At 44.7% G+C, this 18,762-nt stretch overlaps 1 protein-coding gene and 1 long non-coding RNA gene across 7 annotated transcripts in view; both read right to left on the bottom strand.

Moving 5' to 3' along the window:
* PTPN5 (protein tyrosine phosphatase non-receptor type 5) overlaps positions 1–3,259 on the bottom strand; it is an 85,555-nt gene extending 82,296 nt beyond the window's left edge. Inside the window, exon 1 of one of the 6 annotated variants that reach the window (XM_048307820.1) lies at positions 3,167–3,259. The gene's annotated coding sequence lies outside the window, so the exon portion shown is untranslated. Of the gene's footprint in view, positions 1–2,216; positions 2,300–2,494; positions 2,658–2,709; positions 2,863–2,994; positions 3,076–3,166 lie in introns of those variants that run through there. The other 5 variants (XM_048307821.1, XM_048307822.1, XM_048307824.1 and 2 more) reach the window with 5 other exon arrangements.
* A 15,182-nt stretch (positions 3,260–18,441) lies between these two features.
* LOC125328140 overlaps positions 18,442–18,762 on the bottom strand; it is a 32,138-nt gene continuing 31,817 nt past the window's right edge. The window contains exon 3 of the long non-coding RNA XR_007204554.1: positions 18,442–18,711. This is a non-coding gene — a long non-coding RNA (uncharacterized LOC125328140). The remainder of the gene's footprint in view (positions 18,712–18,762) is intronic.

Below are 18,762 nucleotides of genomic sequence, written 5' to 3'. Positions count from 1 at the left end.
AATCTTGGGTCACATCAGTTACACTTTGCTGTGGCCTACACAGGGTAAGCAGGGAACTGAAAAAGAACTGTGAGAGCACAATTCTCAGGGGATTCTGTCACGTACCTTTTAAAAAGCTACAAGTCAGAAAGGCTCTTCTACAAAAGCCTACAGGGCTCTAGTCTCCACTGCCTCTTCCACCTTTGGACTCAACATCCTACAGGACAGAGTGATCTGGGTAAGCAACTAACAACCCACCAAACCTAGGAAAAGTCCCTACCTTTCAGCAAGGGCTGGTTTGTGGACAATTGTGAGGTAAAGCCAAGCAAGTGGAATTCTTCAGTGCAGTTGGTTAAGCAAATTTACTCATTTTATTCCTGAAATGGAGATTTCCTACCTGTACATTACTACACTCCCTTTGTTGAACAAACTTAACTTCCCCGTCTCATCTCTTCTGTTGACAAGCCCACACCAGAGCTGCATGGCTGACCTTTTTAGACAGAGGCAGAAAGAACAGATTATTTTTTTACTGTACTGCAAATCAGTGTAATTGCTCCTGCTGCAGCAACATCTGCCTTTCCAGATACTGAGAAGGCAGATACTGGAAAGCATCCTGCTACATAATGGAATTCTGAGATCCAGAAAACAAAATAAATGCTCATAAAAACTTCTCTGATCTTCCCCCCACCCCACACTTTTTTTTTAAAGCGTAAACCATGTAACAGAAAAAAACCAGAAAACAGCTTTTCCATTTCAAACCAGTTTAGGTGCTTAAAAGCTGTATGTGTTTATTTGCCTTTTGTGCTTTGCACTTATTCAATATAAATACCAAAAGATGCATGCTATAGGTGTTCAGATTTGCATTCTTTTTGTGTATTCTGCCATTTGCCACACTAAATTGTTACTAAATTGATGGTTTTGCTATTTAAAGGCTCGTGTTCTAGTTTTACATGCATGATATCCAGTTGGCAACTCTTTCTGCAGTAGAGTGACAAATATTTTAAAGCCCTTAAACTATAATACTGCTAAATAAGAAATAAAAAAAAAAATCTAACAAACCAACAGCACAATACTACAAAGAGTAATGCCTGTACAGTTATAACAAAAGGAATAAAGCAAGCAAATGTGATGTGCTCACCTTTCTGCACATACCTACTGAGAACGTTTGGACTCATTATATGCAAATGTAGAGTTCTAGTGTCCATTTTATCCACATTCAAGTCAACTGGCTAAATTTTCTCTCTCAATGGGCTCGTACTGCACCCCTGAACAATCCTTGGCTTCAGATGCACAACACTAACTGAAATATATCAATGAGAACATTGGGAAAATCACTACATTCTGCTACTCCAAAGGAACAAGCTGTAAGTGTAGAGCAAGCAGTGAGAAAATTTACTTCAGCTATCCCACACAGTAAAATTCAGCACTCTGTCATGTACTGCACAACTTGTGCCGAAATCAATGCGAGCTCTGGGTCTGCCTGAGATTTGAACTTGATCCATTAACTGCACAATTTATACAACAAGGAAGTTGTTATCTCAAACTGACTAAGAAAACATTGTGATCAAACAAAAAAAATTGGTTCCTCGGTATATGCAACATTTTGGAAGTAAAAAAATAGTGGGTAATGCAGCCACATTTCTTCTGAATCTGCGATTTGTTGCACTAACACAAGCACGGAACCTGATCACCAGCTGTAAATCATTGCCAATCAGGCGGCAGCCAGAGGAGCTGGATCCGAACCTCGGCAACTTTGTAAATAACGCTGCAATAGCACGGCTTAACCTACTAAATTTGTTTTTCCTTCCTCACATAATGTAACAATCACAGTCTCACCAAAACGTAATTGCATAACAAGATAACCATACGTAAAGTTTGAAGAAAAAAATTTGCCTTAATTGCAAATGAGCTCACAGGGCACATGTGAATGCTCTTCTGTTCCATCCATAACTCTACCAAAATCCAGCTGCACAGGTCTCCAGGTTCCGAGCACTTTATTGCCTACACCGGCAGCTCTCCAGCTCTCAGCACTGCCATCTAGGAGAGAGCGGCGGCGTACCGCGAGCCGCCTGGAACATCAGCTCCCAGGCAGCAGCATTCTCGGAAAGCATCGCAAAGCTGTTGCTGCTGCTAAAATTTTAACTGCAGCCGGCAGTTCACTACCGGCTGTGCCGGTTCGAGAGCAGCCTCCCCCACACCCCCCAGCCCTTCCCAAGCGAGGACCGCTAAGCGCATACACCAGCATTCGCTCCGCGTATCTCGGCGTTCCGTGGCGGGGAAAAACGGGGGAAATGCCCAGCCTTGTCCGCGCCCAGGCCCTGCGGGTGCGGAGCGGAGCGGAGCGGGCGCCCCGGGAGTGCGAGCGGCGCCAGAGGAGCCGGGCTGTGGCCGCCCTCAGCGCTCCGCGGGGACTGCGCGGACACCGCGGGAGCGGGAAGGCACCGCCGGCTGCTCCCCCCGGCCCCTCGCCCGGCAGCCCCACCGTGCACTGGCCGGGCTGATGCGACTCGCCCACCTCCGAGCCCCGTCCTTCCCCGGGGGACCGGGCTGTCGCTGTTGCATCTCTCCGTGTGCAGCAGGACGAAGAGGGAAACGGCTGCAGGCAAAGCCGAGCAAGGGACGTGCCCTGCCCGCCGCCCCCGCCGCCGGCCGGAGGCGCAGCCCTCAGCTTGCAGCCGCCCCCCGCAGCCCCGGGAGCGGCCGCCGCAGCACGGCACAGCCTCGCCTTACCTCCCCGCCCCGGCTCCGGGGATGCGCCGCCGCTGCTGCCGTGCCCGCCCCCACCTGCGCCGTCCCTCCCAGCCCGGCGCTCAGGTGCGGAGGGAGCACAAAGGCAGCGCTGCGGAGCGGTGGGGGGCAGCGGGCTCGCGTTGCACCAGAGCCCCGCTCCCGCCAGCCGCCCGCTCCCCTCCCCTGCCGGTACCGAGCGCCAGCCCACCTCGGCCCGCTGAGGGGCCGCCCTCCCGCCCAAAACCGTGCAACTTGCCCCAAGCCTCCCCTCGAAAGCCCCCTCACCAGCCCCCAGTGCTGCGGTTGGTGCCGGCACTACGGAGCACCCCTCATTCTGAGGAAGTTCCCCGGTCCTGCGGGGAGCTGAGGGGGACATGCCGCCCCACGTACCCCCCCGCAGCTGACACCCTCCGGCCTCGCCCCCCTCCGCCGTCCCGCCGCCCCGGCAGACACGTACGAGCAGCCCCCACAGCGGCGGGGGTACGGACCCTGCGCCCGGTGCTCGCCAGACAGGGCGGCCGCCGCCCCCCGCCCCGTCACCGCTGGGTGCGTGTGCGTGGAGGGGGGGACAGGTGACGAGCGGCGGGAGAGAGCCGCTTCCCCCCGGTGGGAAGGTCTGTGGCGCAACACCGCTCCCGCCTTCCCCCCCACCCCGTCTCTGCAGATGCCCCCGGGAAGGGCTGCGAGGCTGGCAGCCGACAACAGCCGCCCCCTCCCCCGGGAAAGCTGCTCTGCCTCCTTCTCCCTCGCTCGCCTTCTTTTCAGCTCGGCCGCTTGACTGACAGGGAGCCTTCCAGCGGCCGCCCACGCGCGCTCCCGTTTCCCCTCAGTCGGAGAGGGAGATGGCGAAGGAGAATCATGAATGAAACAGCCGGGCAGCGAGCGGGAGCAGCTGGCCCTGCCCCCGGGAGCGCCGGGGCCGCTGCCGCAGTGATGCTCGGGGGCGGTGGGCTCCGCCGGCCGGCCCAGGTGGGCGGGGGGGCCGCGGGCGCTGTGGGGAGCCCCCGGTCCCTGTGGGCTGCCCCCAGTCGCTGTGGGCTCCTGAGGGAGGGGAGCCGGCGGCCGCTGACTGCCAGCGGCCCACCCCCGGCATCTCTGCTCGGAGGGAACTGAGGGGTCGCTTGAAGACACTGCGATGCCTCTGCTGGGTTTGTTCCCTCAGGGCAGAAGGTGGAAGGTTGATGCCTTCTGAAGCCGAAGACACGACTGTGGCCTTAGAGATGCCACAGGAACTGGTTAGTTCCTCATCTATAAACCCACTTCGCTCCACCAAATGCAATTCACTTTCTACTCATAAAAACCCAGCACCTAATACCTGAACTAGGACTCTTGTTCAGAAGAAATAGGAGGTAGGAAACTATCTCAAAGTTCACTTTAACCCCACTTGGTTTTCCCAGTGATTAGTTGATACTGTGGGGTAGCCTTGTAATCCTTTTTTTCTCTCAGATCAGTTGTCCCAAAAATGCTTGTGACTTGTTAAACACACACTTCACAATCTCTGGCTGGAGACCAGAGGTTGTCCCAGTGCTTTGACATGACTGTTGTTTTGTTTGTGGTGTTAGTTTTAGTAGCCTTACTGCACAGTCAAAGGATTAAATGTTCAGGTAGTGGGGGACTACAGAGTTAGTGAAGTTACCTCAGTATCCATTCAGTGAAGATCAGTAATTCCTTTAACTAATATTTTATGTATTTTCTTGATTTTATTCACTGGAATTCTTGATTTGAATACCCAAAAGTATTTATTTATTTATTTAAATCTCATACAATTTAAATTGAAAAGAACATTTTTCTGCTTCTGAATATGCATGGAATATTTTGTTATATGCTGGTACATACATTGCATGCTGCACTTGAGACATATCTGCATTTGCAGTTACATAATCAATAAACATGGGGTTTCGTCCCATGAATCTAGAATCGCATTCTGAGTTGTTTTAAACCAGTATGCCTCCACAAATTTAATGCCTGCCAGAAAATTTATACCAGCTAAAATTTTAGCCTCTGAATTTTAAAAAAAGCTGCTTTGGATTTCTGTGGGGAGAAGTGTCTTAGGAACTTGATTTATTAAATTTTGTGTTCCTGAAAACTGAGCACACAATAAAGCATTGTCAAGTCTTTTGCTGTAGAACAATGAATATATCATTATAATTTAGATAGGTCAGTGCAATCCTTCATGTATTTGTTTTATAAGGTTCTTATGTTTGTGGTAATAGTTCAACATGACTCACCTACAGTACATATCACTGCCACAGCTGTTGTAAACCTTCTTCTGAGTCAGAGAATGACTTTATGACCCAGAATTCTGGCAGTGAGTACTATCCTAGTGATTCTCCCAATTAAGAGAATTGTAAGTTGGTATCAGTGCAGGGTGAGTCAGTTTGATGTAAGGCAAAACTAAACTCATCAGTTACTACTTCTCTAGGTCAGTATCCTCTTCCCTTCCAAAAGTCAGTGTTATGAAAACCTGATATCACCTTGTGGTGGGACCTCCTGTGAGAGTTCAGAAAGACTGCAGTGGACCATGGAATCAGTTCTCCTTATTCCCAAATGGTCCAAGCTACTGTACCAGCCATCTATTGCTCACTGCTGTGGGGTGCACAGTAGCTTTGCAGGGTTCCGGGGCTGGCAGCAGCAAAGAGCTGAGAGGCAGCAGGGCTTCTCTGCTTTGTTCTGAGAAATCATTTTGCTTCTTGGGTTTACCAAAGTGCAGGAGGTCTGACATTAAAACCACATGTGGTTCTTGGCAATTTTTCACTGAAAAACAACCCAAATCTGCCTGAACTGATTTTGAATAACAAAATTTGGGTACCGTGTACGCCACCAACTGTTCTCTGCAGAGAAAATGGTGGAATTGGTCAACCACCTACTTGCTGTTAGAATTGTGTCAGAAAAAAAAGGGCCATAATTTGGGGTTGGGTACATGGGAGGTTTGAAGTAGTGTGCAGAAGATGTAAATAATTTTTGGGCACCCACTGATACAGCTATAGAGCAGAGGCTATTGGTGAATTTTGTATAAAAGTCTGACCTTGCCTAGAGTGAAGCACTTGCACTATACTGTGTCTGAGTCAGCTGTTAAGGATCCTGGTAAGGGTTAAGGTAGGAATAGCTGGGAATTTGTAACATTTGAAGTTGATGCGCTGCTGTATTTGTGTCCTTGTTAATAGTCTATGTCCATTTGATTTCATGGTCCAAAAAGAAATAGAAAAATCTAATCCCTATGGTTTCTAAGTGACTTTGGGTTTTGTTTCCTGTTTGACCTGCTGGACATGAGACCCATATGACTTTGGCTGACCTGCTGGAAAGCAGCTCTGTGGAGAAGGACCTGGGGGTCCTGGTGGACAACAAGCTGTCCATGACCCAGCAGTGTGTCCTTGTGGCCAAGAAGGCCAGTGGAGTCCTGGGGGGCATTAGGAAGAGCATTGCCAGCAGGTCAGGAAGGTGATCCTGTCCTTCTGCTCAGCCTTGGTGAGGCCATACTGTGCTGAGCTCTGGGCTCCTCACTACAACAGAGACATGGAGCTCCTGGAGTGGGTCTGGTGGAGGGCTACAAAGGTGGTTAAGGGTCTGGAGCATCTCTCCTATGAGGAAAGTCTGAGGGAGCTGGGCCAGATCAATCTTAAGAAGAGATGACTGAGTGGGAACTTCTTTAATGTCTGTCAGTATCTGAAGGGAGAGTGTCAAGGGGATGGAGGCAGGCTTTTCCCAGTGGTGCCAAGCAATAGCACAAGAGGCAATGGGCAGAAACTGATGCACAGGAGGTTCCACCTGAACATGAGGAAGAACTTCTTTAAAGTGTGGGTGACTGAGCACAGGACCAGGTTGCCCAGAGAGGTTGTGGAGTCTCCCTCACTGGAGATACTCAGGAACAGTCTGGATGCAATCCTGTGCAATGTGCTCTGGGATGGCCCTGCTTGAGCAGGGAGGTTGGGCCAGATGACCCACAATGGTCCCTTCCAACCTGACCCACTCTGGGATTCTGTGACTTAGTCTCCTATAGTATCCTTGCATCCTTGCAGACAATTGGAGAGGTATGGAATAACAGTCAGGTGAAAAGTTGGCTGAGCCTGAGGGCTTGAGGGGTAGGGGTCAACAATTCAAAATTTTTCTGGTGACTTACTAGCAATGTCCCTCTGGGGCAGTTGTTGTTTAACATCAATATCAATGACCTACATGAGGGGACAGACTGTCCCTTCATTTCACAGCTGAAACCACATTGGGGCTGCTGTTCAGAGGGATGACAACCTGAATTATTCTATGGATTTAGGGGAAATCTTTACAGTTAGTCTTTGACAATGAGATTGTATGTATTCTGATTTTCCAAAAAGGTGAAGGCAACGAAAAAGGAAGAACTGTGTGAAACCAGTGGGGTAAACCCATTGGATAGTAGGTACTGAAAAGGGGCTACAATAGAAATGTTATGGCCAGAATCTTTAGGAAGAGCCTGTGCAGTGGATTTTGGTTAGAGGAGGAAGAAAACGCATGTGAACCATCTGCAGGAAGTGAATTGGGTTGGTGTGTGTTATGATCCAGTTTTAAGGTTCTTAGAAGTGCCTCTGCCCAAATTAGGGTGCAAACAAGACCATATGCCAGTGACAATAGTAAGGGTTTTATTTGATGGTAAATATGAGAGAGAGAAAGAAAGAAAGAAGATAGGTGGGGGGACAGAAAGAGTGACAGGGACAGAATAAGGAAAATATCACCACTCTGTGGATCCCAATGATGTTGGCTGATCCTCTCCAGCTGGTCTCTCGGTGGTGAAGGTGCCCCCAGAAGGCACAGAGTCCCATGGGTGTACATGCTCAGGCTGGGTGGGCATGTCCGGCCATGGCCCCCTGGGGTGGGGGGGAGTCTCTCACAGCAGACTCTGGGTCTGTTGCACCACGTGCAGCCCTGTGGGGCCAAGCCTCTCATGTAAATGTTCTGTGGATGTGGTCTGTGGGGTTGGGGGTTCCACAGCTGGGCCAGTTTGTGCAATCAGAGGATGAGTGTTTATTGCCTCTCACCAGAGGCTGCACCAGGCACCCAAAACCTCCTCCTCCCCCCTCGGTTGAGGGGAGTCTGTGTAAACCTGGCTTCTGTGAGCTGTGCTCTCCCCCCATCCCAAACTCAACCGGGGATAGTTGCAGCTGATGGCTTTGGCCTTTTGTGGATGCATAACTTTCCCTCAGCCTGAAGTGACTGAACAATGCATTTCCCTTTATCTAATCATCAGTTTGACTTTCAGTTCAAAGTCCCACTCTTCAGGGAAGCTTCTTCGGTTGTAGCTTCTTTATAATGAGCAAAACTTTATATCAGTGTTTGAGGCATGAACTATTTTCAGTCTCTGACAGTGTGGAAACACAGGCAGAATGCAGGGAGCTTTTGTATGAAATGCTGCCTGCTTTGTTGGCCCCTTTGTTCTGTAGTACCTTCCATGTCTTTCCCTCTGACCAACTTTCTTATATCTGTATGCAGAATAAAAACCCAGAGTGCTTTACTGAAGTGAGCAGAGCCACGCCACATTTGTTTTGGTTAAATATGAAATTAAAACTAGAGGGTTGTTTTCATGCAGTAAACTTGGTAGGAGCATAAGGGAGAAATGCGACTTAAAATAGCATTTGGGAAATATATATAGCAAAATGAACAAACAATATGCAGTGAGTCATGTCCAGCGGTTCTTGCAGTAAAAGAAAGAGGATCTTCTCTGAGGAAACTATCTGGGAATGGCTTTTGCTTGTCTGAAGCTGGAGCTACCCTCTGGGTACAGAGTTTTGGCAGTGGGCAGCAGATTCCTTTGTGGGTGCAGAGCACTCTCTGGGCAGAGGTTATTGCAGGACTGGACCACAGACAATCATGCACTGAGAGACCCTGTATGGGCTAGCAGAGAAATCTTCTAGCACAGTTAAGTAGAAATGATTTAAAATCTGGTTTGTCAGGCAAATGGAGACCAAGAACTGCCATTTTACACATGGCCAAGGGCTATACTGGAGGATGTCCTAGGGACATGACAAATGCCACTGTCATGGGGCAATCTCTTACAACAGTTATCCTCTTACCTGCTGCTATGCAGACCTGTCTTATAAGCTGGTCTTGCCCTGAAGCAAAACTGACTGTACCAAAGTGGAAGGCAGCAGCACAGGGCAGCTTTGCTTTTATGAGCTTTGAAACCATGAAGGCAGATAGAATTGGCCAGGCTGGGTGGCAGCAGTTTGGCCATCTCTATTAAATATAAAACTCAATACACAGCAGAGAGAAGGGGCTCTGATGACACTATTTCAGCTTTGTTCTCATGGTAACCATTATGTCATCAGGATACCATGGTTACTATAATACTACTTATATTTCAAATGTTAAAAAAGGCAGAAGGAGGAAAAAAAAACTTTTCCCAAAGTTGAGAAAGAGATGTGTTTATTCAGAATCAAGTAGTCACAAGGAAGAATTAACCAGCAGTTATTAATACTTCCTGGAAAAGCCATTTTGAAACCATGAAGGATTGTTTTATTTAGTAATTACTATTTCTTACTGTTTCTGTTGCTGTCCCTGTCACCATATGGTGCATGTCCTGGGGTTTCCCTTCTCAGCTTTGTCACCAGCATCTATTTTGATAAATGCACACTGCAGGTTAACACAGTCGTATTCAAAACTTTGGGAGCAAAATTTCTGCTTGAGTTATAAACCTCAATTTGCACAGAAGTCAGAAATAAAAAAAATCCAGAAGTATAAGATTGGGACTGTGAGGTTATCTCATTTCAGAGGTTTGAGCAAAGCAAAGGAAGTCTTGGCTTGGATGCTTTCAAGATGCCGAAGCATATGGCTCAGAGGAAATCAGAATGGCAGCTTGCTATTCCTTGTTTGAGGACAAAAAGTATACTGATGGCAGGATGCTTTCAGGGGATCAAGCCTGCAGACCTCTATAGCTACAGCATGAGAGACCTTTGCTGCAGGAGAGAACAAGAGCTCTGACACTGTGAGAATGTATGATTTTGAAAATGGTCTGATAATGAGAAGTGAAAGAGCTTTAGATCATTGTATGTGTGAATCTAAAAAGGAACTAAAATAAATAGACAATGCACATACTTCCAAAAGCAGCTGGTGTTTGTGGGACCGTTGGTGCTAGTGGCTGCTCAGCTTGAGACTGCTTACAGAAATCACTGGGTGTTCTATGCTTTGTCGGTGTCAGGTACTGGGAGGTAGTTTTGAGACAGAACCCACAAATGCATTGCATTTAAAATTTCAAAATCACTTTTTGGCACTCTTGAGAGTTCAGGACTGCTCAGTGGGGCAAGCCTGATTTTGAAATGGTTATTAAAAAATATTAACAAAATATTAGGTATTAAGATTTGATGGGGAAATGTTAAAATCAAAGTAATTTTGTTAACTTATGTAATTGCCTGATCTTATCACCTGTATTGTTCTTCCTCTTCCCCCTGATACTTGTTATCACTGATTAAAGTATCTTTTTCTAAATTGGAAAGTAAATTTCTGAGGCCAGGACTGTAGTTTTCTATACCATCTCAACAGGGCTCAGTCATAACAAAGCAGGTGAGACTTACAAAATCATGAAACTACAGGAGCTGGATTTTAGATGGAATCTGAATTTAGCAGCATATTATCTCACATATATATTTTTTTATATATGTATATACTCACAGCCGTGAAAATGTGTTGTATTAGCCGATAAGAAAAAGCACTAATGGCTGCTGTGTAAACCTAACCGTGAAGAAACCAACGAGATGTGTACAGTCAATTCTAAAATGTTGCCCTTTAATACACGTCATCTTCCTGAAGAATTAAAGTACCCCACTTATCCCTAGATTGATTTCATCTCTCTGCAGGATCCCTCCTGTCCATATCTAGCATTGAAAACATTGTCTCTGCATGCATTTTCCCTTCTTGCTCTTGCATATTTTACATACAAATAGTCAAATCACAGAAGTTTTGGCAAAACCAACAGCAATCAGCAGCCAGACCTTCCTATAAACAAAAATCCATAGTCCAGCTTCAGCGATTTCTGGGGGGCAAAAGCACAAGTTTGAAAGGAAGGGATGATGCTGTAGAGAATATTGCTCTTGACTATAAAAATTTCCATGCCAGCAAACAGCTAGTGGTGTTTCTAGCAAATTCCCTCTCTCTAGATTAAACAATCAGCTGCCCTTTCTTAATGTTCACTGTAGCCTAGCTCATTTTGTACATCTGTTGTAGTCTTGCAAATATTAGTAAACAAGCCTTTCACAGCATGCCTTGCTGCTAAGCAGCACTGACAGACACTTGAGATAGCTGGAGTCTCTATAGCTGGGTAAAGCTAAAGATTTTTACCTGTTTATCTGTCTGATTTAATAATCCTCCTGAGGCAGAATCGAGAAAATTTATGTCCAAAATCATCCAAAAAATGCAAACAAGTACATTTGGTCCAAGAGCACCATAGAAAAATGTTCCATAGAAAGTATTTCTGACTCAAAATAGCCCTAGCAAGGTCAGAAATATTTGAGAATATGGGAATTCAGATAATTTGTTCAGAAAGTGATAATTTCTAAGTTTTCCATGTGTCTGTGATAAATGTTCTTTGCTACTGAAGTTCATTCATTGCCAGTATATAGCAGCAATTATAGTTGTACATAGAGATGTAAAGGATGTATATGAATGATGGGGACCTTGAGGGACGGCAGGCTAAAATACTGAACCAGGGAAATCAGATTCATCAGGGCCTTATGATCAATACCCTGAGCAGAGATAATTTCAGTATTGTATTTCTGTGAGATCACCACCATAGAAAATAACTCTTTGTGTTTTAATAGTATCTTGATGTCTTAGAAAAATGCCTTTAGTATATTGGTAAAAGACAATATTTTTCTCTGGTTTAATTAGGTTTCAGGGCATATAATCAGCTAAGAATTTTAATTTATACATCATGGCAGGTAATATAAAGACAAGATATATATACCCCTTTGCTGAAAATAACTTGATTAAGAAACCAAGGACCTACATATTATGTGCAGTCATCAGAAGTTGGCATATGCTCTGCAAGACTGCTTTGTCTGGCACCTGAAGCTGTTGTCAAGCTTTTTCTTTGAGTTATCCTAGTTGGTATTTGTTGCCAGTCTCATTGTCACTTAGCTCTACTGAACTGCCAGCCGCAGCGCCCTTTCTTTCTGCCTGTTGTGACAAAGCCAGTTCACCAGGCACTGCTCAAAAGTTACTCCAAGCTGTGGCATATGGGAACTTATGAATCAAGCTTTCCCCATTTGAAAAGTATTAATGATCAAGAATGACAATGAAAAAATCTAAGTAAGAAGAGCCTTATTGCTATTGTTTAACAGCCCTGTCTGCCATGCAATTTATTACCTCTCTATGTGCAACATATGAACATTGTTAAAGTGCATACACTGCGAGAAACATAGAATTTTAACTTTTTGTGATAACCACATGAGAAAGAAATAAGCCATTCCCAGTATCCAGTGCTTGGGAAAGCACACCAGTTGGTGCATGTGACACAGTAGGAGTAGCTGACATGGGATCCATATGGCACTTGAGCATGGAATTCAGCAAGAGAGACTGAAAGGTCATCCAAACTTCAGCTGGAGAGAGAGCTTCATCTTAAGATTTAAAAAAATGGGTTACCTTTGGTCAACTGTCGTAGCACTACATACAGTGATATAACATCTATATCCCTACCCTGCATCTTTATCCATACTCAGTTGCTTTATCTTCTTAAAATGAAGCAGGGGTGGACTGTCACAGGCCTGAGTAGGAGGAGGCAAGAAGTAAATGGGTATTACGAAAGAAAGCAAGTGCACTTTCTCTGAGCTATGCAGCTTTGAGAATTACTGGTTGTGCTGGTTTTGGCTGGGCTAGAGTTAACTTCTTCACAGTAATTGCTGTGGGGCTGTGTTTCAGATTTGTGCTGGAAAGAGTGTTGGTAATACAGGGACGTTTTTATTATTGCTGAGCAGGGCTTGCACAGAGCCAAGGCCTTTTTTGCTTCTCAGCCCCTCCATCAGTGAGGAGGCTGGAAGAGCTCAAGAAGTTGGGAGGGGACACAGTCAGGACAGTTGACCCGAGGGACATTCCTCACCATATGGCAACAGGCTCAGTTATAAAGCTGGGCAAGAGGAAGGAATGGGGGGATGTTTGGAGTGATGGCGCTTGCCTTCCCCAGCCACTGTTACGTGTGGTGGATCCCGGCTGTGCATCCTGTGCTGAACACCTGCCTGCCCTTGGGAAGGGGGGAATCCATTCCTTGCTTTGCTTTGCTTGCGCATGGGGCTTTTGCTTTACAAATTAAACTGTCTTTTCCTCAATCCATGAGATTTCCCACTTTTACCCTTCTGATTCTCTTCCCCAACCTACTGCAGGGGGAGTGAGGGAGTTACGTTTCATCTTTTCATCTATTTCCTATATAAAATAACATCACCAGAACAAAGCAATAGCCGAGCTTGGAACAGTGAGCCTTGGTCATTAGGGCCTCTTGCAAAGTGCTACTTTGTCCAGGGAAATTGGGCTTGGTTAATTGAAAATGGGCTGTTGAGAATGGTTTTGGTTTTACCTGGCTTGTTAATGCCCACCTGATGGCTTGGTACTGTAGGAGAAAAGGGAGGGATTCATTCCAGCACTGTACCTCCTAACTATAACTTGTTGAAAAGTCTCCCTCTGGCTGCAGTTGTCAAAGGGAGAAGCCTTAGTGACTGTCTCTGGGGGTGTAACTTGACTTTCCTGTAGTGCCACCTAGCTCCTATGATGACTTGGATAAATGGCCGAGAGTGAATCACTGGGTATCACTGTGCTCTCAGGCTTCACCAGAGAGGGCTCCAGGCACTGGGACTTCACTGAGAGTGGAGTGGATGGGATATGAGGGAAGAAAAGGGCCTCACAGCCTGAGGACTCTCTCTCATTCCTGGTCTGGAGGGTCAGGATGGAACATTGTGTGATGACACTGCAGTACTATTTTGTGTATTAGTGTCATTGAAGATTCAAATATATCAGCAAAATAATATATCAGAATGTTAACTGAAGCAATAGGCAAATTCCTTCTAAACCAAAATGATAGGTCAACACTACTAAGTATTTAAGTTTCTTGAATTCTTCAGAGCTCACTTTACTTCAAACTTTTGTAATTTATTTAAATTGTATGGCTGTGGACAAAGCTGTCTTACTGCCTCCTTAACCTCTTGCTCCAGGCCTAACTTTACAGGGGCTATTCTGAGCTCATACCTGCATGTGTTTGAGTTAGTATAGAAAACAAACATGCTCCAAGGCCACACTTGTCCATGGCATAAGCCAGGGCAATTCCTTTTGAAGCTGGTGCAAGTTATGTCTACTAGTATCCAGAATGGACTAAGTCTTAAAAGGCCTCAAGTTTGATTTTTCTCTTTCCATATTCTTCATGTGACTGCCTAGAGCTGTTTGAATGCAAACAGATATCGGAACAGTTCAACAATCACGAAACAAAAGAGTTAATAACAAGTTCCTATTTATTTGCCAAAGTATCAACTGAAAGATCCCTTCCAGTTTCCCTTTCAATGTGATGGTGAGACAATTGCCTAAAGCAGCACTGAGGCATGACTAGACCCATATTTCAAAGTCAGTTCTATCTGAGATCCATTTTGCTTGTTAAATTCACAGTATTTTAGTCCCTTCATTTAAATGTCAATTCTGTGGACATTAACTCTTTTACAGCGTGGAAGTCCTGTCTATATTTATTGATGTAATGCCTCTGAGAGCAGGAGAGAAACAAAAGGGTGACCTTTGGTTTCAATTTAATGCCACCCAGGACTCAGGCGACCTGGTGTCTCTCTTGTTGGTTCAGAGCAGTGACACACATCACTAATATATTGCAAACACACACAAAAGTGACACAAGAGATGCTCTTGCTTGTGGTATTACTCACTTCCTATTTCCAGCTTAAGAATGTGCTAGTAAAGAGTGTTACACAAACTATTGATACTGTTTTAACAAGAAATGTACTACAATGCATTGTAGGAGTATAGAGTGATACAATTTCCCTCTGTGGGTTGGAGAAAGTATTTTTTAAAGTGTTTGGATTACACAGACTACATAAAATTAGCCTAGTCGTTGCTAATTGCAGGTGTTCTAACGCCCACCTTCTCCTGTTATATGGTTTTATCATGGCTGGCATCATTATTTAATCATTTCAGCAATGGACAAAGAGTCAGAATTCCTGGCTCCTGAGAGTAATTTGGGTGATTTACTAGGTTTTTGTGTGCTTGGATCAGTCAGAGCTCAGTCTCTTTGTGCCTCCATCCCTCTGTCTAAAAGCAGAAGTATTATGCCTAGGATTCTTTCCCACTCTCTGCAGTAAAAGAGAAAATAAATGTAAACATTTTGTCCCATGTCAAAGTCTGGTGTTTGAAAATTCGTGTTTATCAGGAATTGGGCCAAACATAGTAATATTGATATGCTTTCCTTTCTGTGGGTTGAAAAGTTACAGTAAGTGCTGATTAGGAAATGGAGGCCTCAGATATTTCTGTAGTCCCAAAGTGAATTGGCTGTACTATGTTTCCTGAACTTCTGATTTTTTCATTTGAATTCAGTTTCACTTGTCTCTGGTTTTGACTTGTATCTGTGTCACCTGAGTAATTTGTGATTGTCATGACAACCCACTGGGTCTCCCTAAATTGCCTAAGCCCAGATGAGTCCCAGGGCACACTGTTGGTTGTCCTACCTTGTGCCCATTCAGAATTAACAGGAGAACTCAGCTGGGACTGAATTGAAAAAGCGCAAGACAGAGCTACTGAAGTTCACAGACAAATTAACATTGATGTGACTCGGAACCATTCCAGTTTGGCTCAAAAACATGAAGTTTATTGGTGAGAAGGAGCAAAAGCCAGGGCTCTTGGCATCAGGAGACTGAAGCAATCTCCTCATCTACCATGTTCATGATAGGGGTGTCAGGGAGAAATCCAACAGAACGTGTGGCAGGACAAATGTAAGAATGCAAGATATACAAGAACAGTGTGTTATGAGTTTGGAAACCTGGGTGGGGTAAAATGGTTGTGCCTTATGAGGAAAAAAATAGTTAACGTAAAATTCCAGAAGCCTGTGATTCTGTCACAAGCATAAGTGGTTCATGATGCCTGAAGACAGACTATATTTTTATCTGGAAAATGCCTTTTGAAACCTAAGCCAATGACTTTAGCAAACTGTCCCCATCCCAAGGGACATCTGGTTACCAGTTTAGAGATGTTTAAATCGGTCTAATAAGAGCCTAAATTCAGTGAACTTTCCTGCTGTCCAAATATTTTCCAATATGTCAAACGCAGAGACCTTTCAAGAAGCTTGCTTAGAGTTACCAGAACTACAGAAACCAGCTTGGACCTTCTAGAAAACTAACATCTAAGGAAAATATGAATATAGGACATGATTTTTGAAGAAAATAATAGCATATTTTCTTGCAATACAAGGTTAGTTTTTGGCTGCCACTTCAACTTCTTTGCAGGAAGGCAAAGAATTGCACCTGGAATGGATGGGATTTCACTGAAATATTTGAAATTTGGTTCTCAGTTCCTACCTCCTGTCTGAGGGGGGCTGTAATCCTGCGTCTTGAGGCACTCTGAGCTCTCAGCTGCCCCTCCAGTGAGGCATTCTAAACCTCCTGGTTGTTCTGCCTGCATCACCTCTGGCTCTGAAAGCCACTTAAGGTACTTCAGGAATGCTCTCTCAAGGCAGCTGTCACCTCCTGGGAGAAAAAAGCAGCTTCCAGTGAATGGCACTGAATGATTAGAAAAGACTCAGAAGGAGAGCAGGGGGAAGGGGGGGGAAAGGCATTTGTCAATATTTTTTTGTCAGTTTGGTTTTCGGTTTTTGTTGTTGTTTTCATTAAAGTGTGTGGTTGCATCCTGTATTTGAAGGATGTTGTACTGGATCAGAGCAGACACTGTGAAGGTGCTATATTTTATCACTGGTACATTTAGGAGCATGATCAAGAGAGAGCCAGTGGGGGATTTTTATGTGGAGTTATTGATACGTGTGACCAGCGATGAGCAGATTACTTCAGAAATTTTGAGAAGCTCTTCAGTTATCAAGTAATGTTAGTATGTGGTTTGTTTGTTTTGGTGGGGTTTTTGTTTGTTTGTTTGTTTGTTTGTTTTAATTTGCATAGGTAGACGATATTCTGGATGTTCTTGGGACCTGCTCTGTTTTGGTCAGACTGCTTGACCTGGGTACTTCTCCCATATATTTTTGAAGAATTCCAAAATCTGTTGTGATTGGAGAAGTTGGAAAATTCTAGGGTGTTTAGAAACATGACTGCTTCTTGATGCATGGGTTTTTTTTCACCCCAGAGGCCTGGATATTCTATTTCTTTTGTATTACTCTCTCAGTTTTGATGTAGGCTCTAAGCAAAGGCTACTACTGTGTAGGTCTACTGGTTTTATCTTCCTGTTATACTGTGCTTTTAAATAATCATCAGGAGTGCCTAGAGCACAGGATGGGCACCTTTCCCATCTGGTTTTGTAAGCATAAATAAATACTTATAGAAAAGACAGCTGTGGCAGTTCCCCCTCTTCTCTGATAGATCTCTCTTCAAAGCTGTGAATCAAAAGAGCAGTGCAAATATTCAGCAGCAGGGACCATGACTCTTGAGTACTGGCACGGAAAAGTCACATGTGAACTTCTAAGCCTGCATAAGTAACCTTCCAAAATGCAGGTTGAAAAAATAATAAACACACTTATCTTGCCAGCAGGGAAAGAAAGCACCTCCTGTCACTCAGAGCAACTCTCAGAGGCATTGCAGTCATATATGGAAGCTGAAGGAAGCCTGTGTGAGGCCCTCTGCCTTCAGAAATGTGACAGAAATGCAAGTCTGCTTGCACTGAGACACTAGAAATGGCACTGCAAGAGACTCAAGAGATCCAAATTAAAATTCCATCTCTGACGTAGACCTTTGGAGTGTATGAGCAAATTACCATGTCCCTCAGTTCCTTCTAGTAAGAAAAAAGGATGATAATAGTTTTTCTCTCTGTCTTGTATCAGAGCACCCAGACTGAGGCCATTTCTCACTAAATAGATGTATTGGAACCCAAACCCTCCTGGGGCAGCTAAGCAATAAATACGGAAGTAAAAATAGGTGTAAGAAGGTAAATAAATTATTTCTAACACCTTGAAATTAATGTGAGATGTGCTGTTATTGCTTTTACAAAGTAAATACGTAAAATTTATCTTTTTATGAAGACAGGTGAGCTTTTATTGAACAGTATAAAATTTACTTGGGAGAAATGCAAGTAAACAGACTTGACTGTAAACAACTATTTTCCTCATATAAAACCAAAGATGCAAGAGAGGATTTTATAACTGCATATGCTCACAAAACAGCTCAAAAGCAGCTCATCCACTATCCCACCTTTAAGCCTAGTGGCAGATCAGTAAGGGGAATGATCAGAAACTCCTAAACTTTACTGTTGTGCTCTAAGTGTTGTTTTTGTTTTCAAATCTCATTTCAGCCTCTCTTTGGGTGTCAAAGGATGATGTAACAAGATATCTGCTGCTGTCCTGAAACTACATCTCTGATTGGTAAAATTTACTTTGTTTCCTTGAAGTTGGTTACTAAAACTGGTGTTTTACAGTAGAGAATGTATCTCCTCCCCAGTCAATACTCGTCACTGACTTGGACTAAACAAGCCAGGTTCTTTGCTATCTGGCTGTCCATCTGAAAAGAGCATGCCTTAAAAAACATTAATCTGCTTATGCAGGATTTTGCATGGACATAAATAAATGTGTGAGGCAGTACAGGACAACAGATAAGCAGACCGGTGTTTTAAGTGTGGAATCCCACGCCGAGTAAAGGGTTGTTTCCTATCCCGAATGACTGAGGAAAGGGGAGGGCAAAGGAAACTGCAGTAACTCCACAGCTCCATAGATGTCACCAGCTTTTCGCTCCAGCCTTCCCCAGACGTTTTGGTTCGTACCTATCTCCCTCCAGCCATTTATTCCATAGCCCCAGAGGGACTGTTTTTTGGATGATGAAGTACTGCAGAGTACAAATTAAGAGCTGCCAGCAGTGAGCTGTGCCTGGACAGGAGATACAAAATGGAAAATGTAAACAGTAACACAGTACTTTTG

The sequence above is a fragment of the Corvus hawaiiensis genome, chromosome 6, assembly GCF_020740725.1.
Source record: "Corvus hawaiiensis isolate bCorHaw1 chromosome 6, bCorHaw1.pri.cur, whole genome shotgun sequence".
Lineage (NCBI taxonomy): Eukaryota > Metazoa > Chordata > Aves > Passeriformes > Corvidae > Corvus > Corvus hawaiiensis.
Note: the sequence above shows the minus strand (reverse complement) of the source record. Positions and strands in the feature narration are given on the sequence as shown.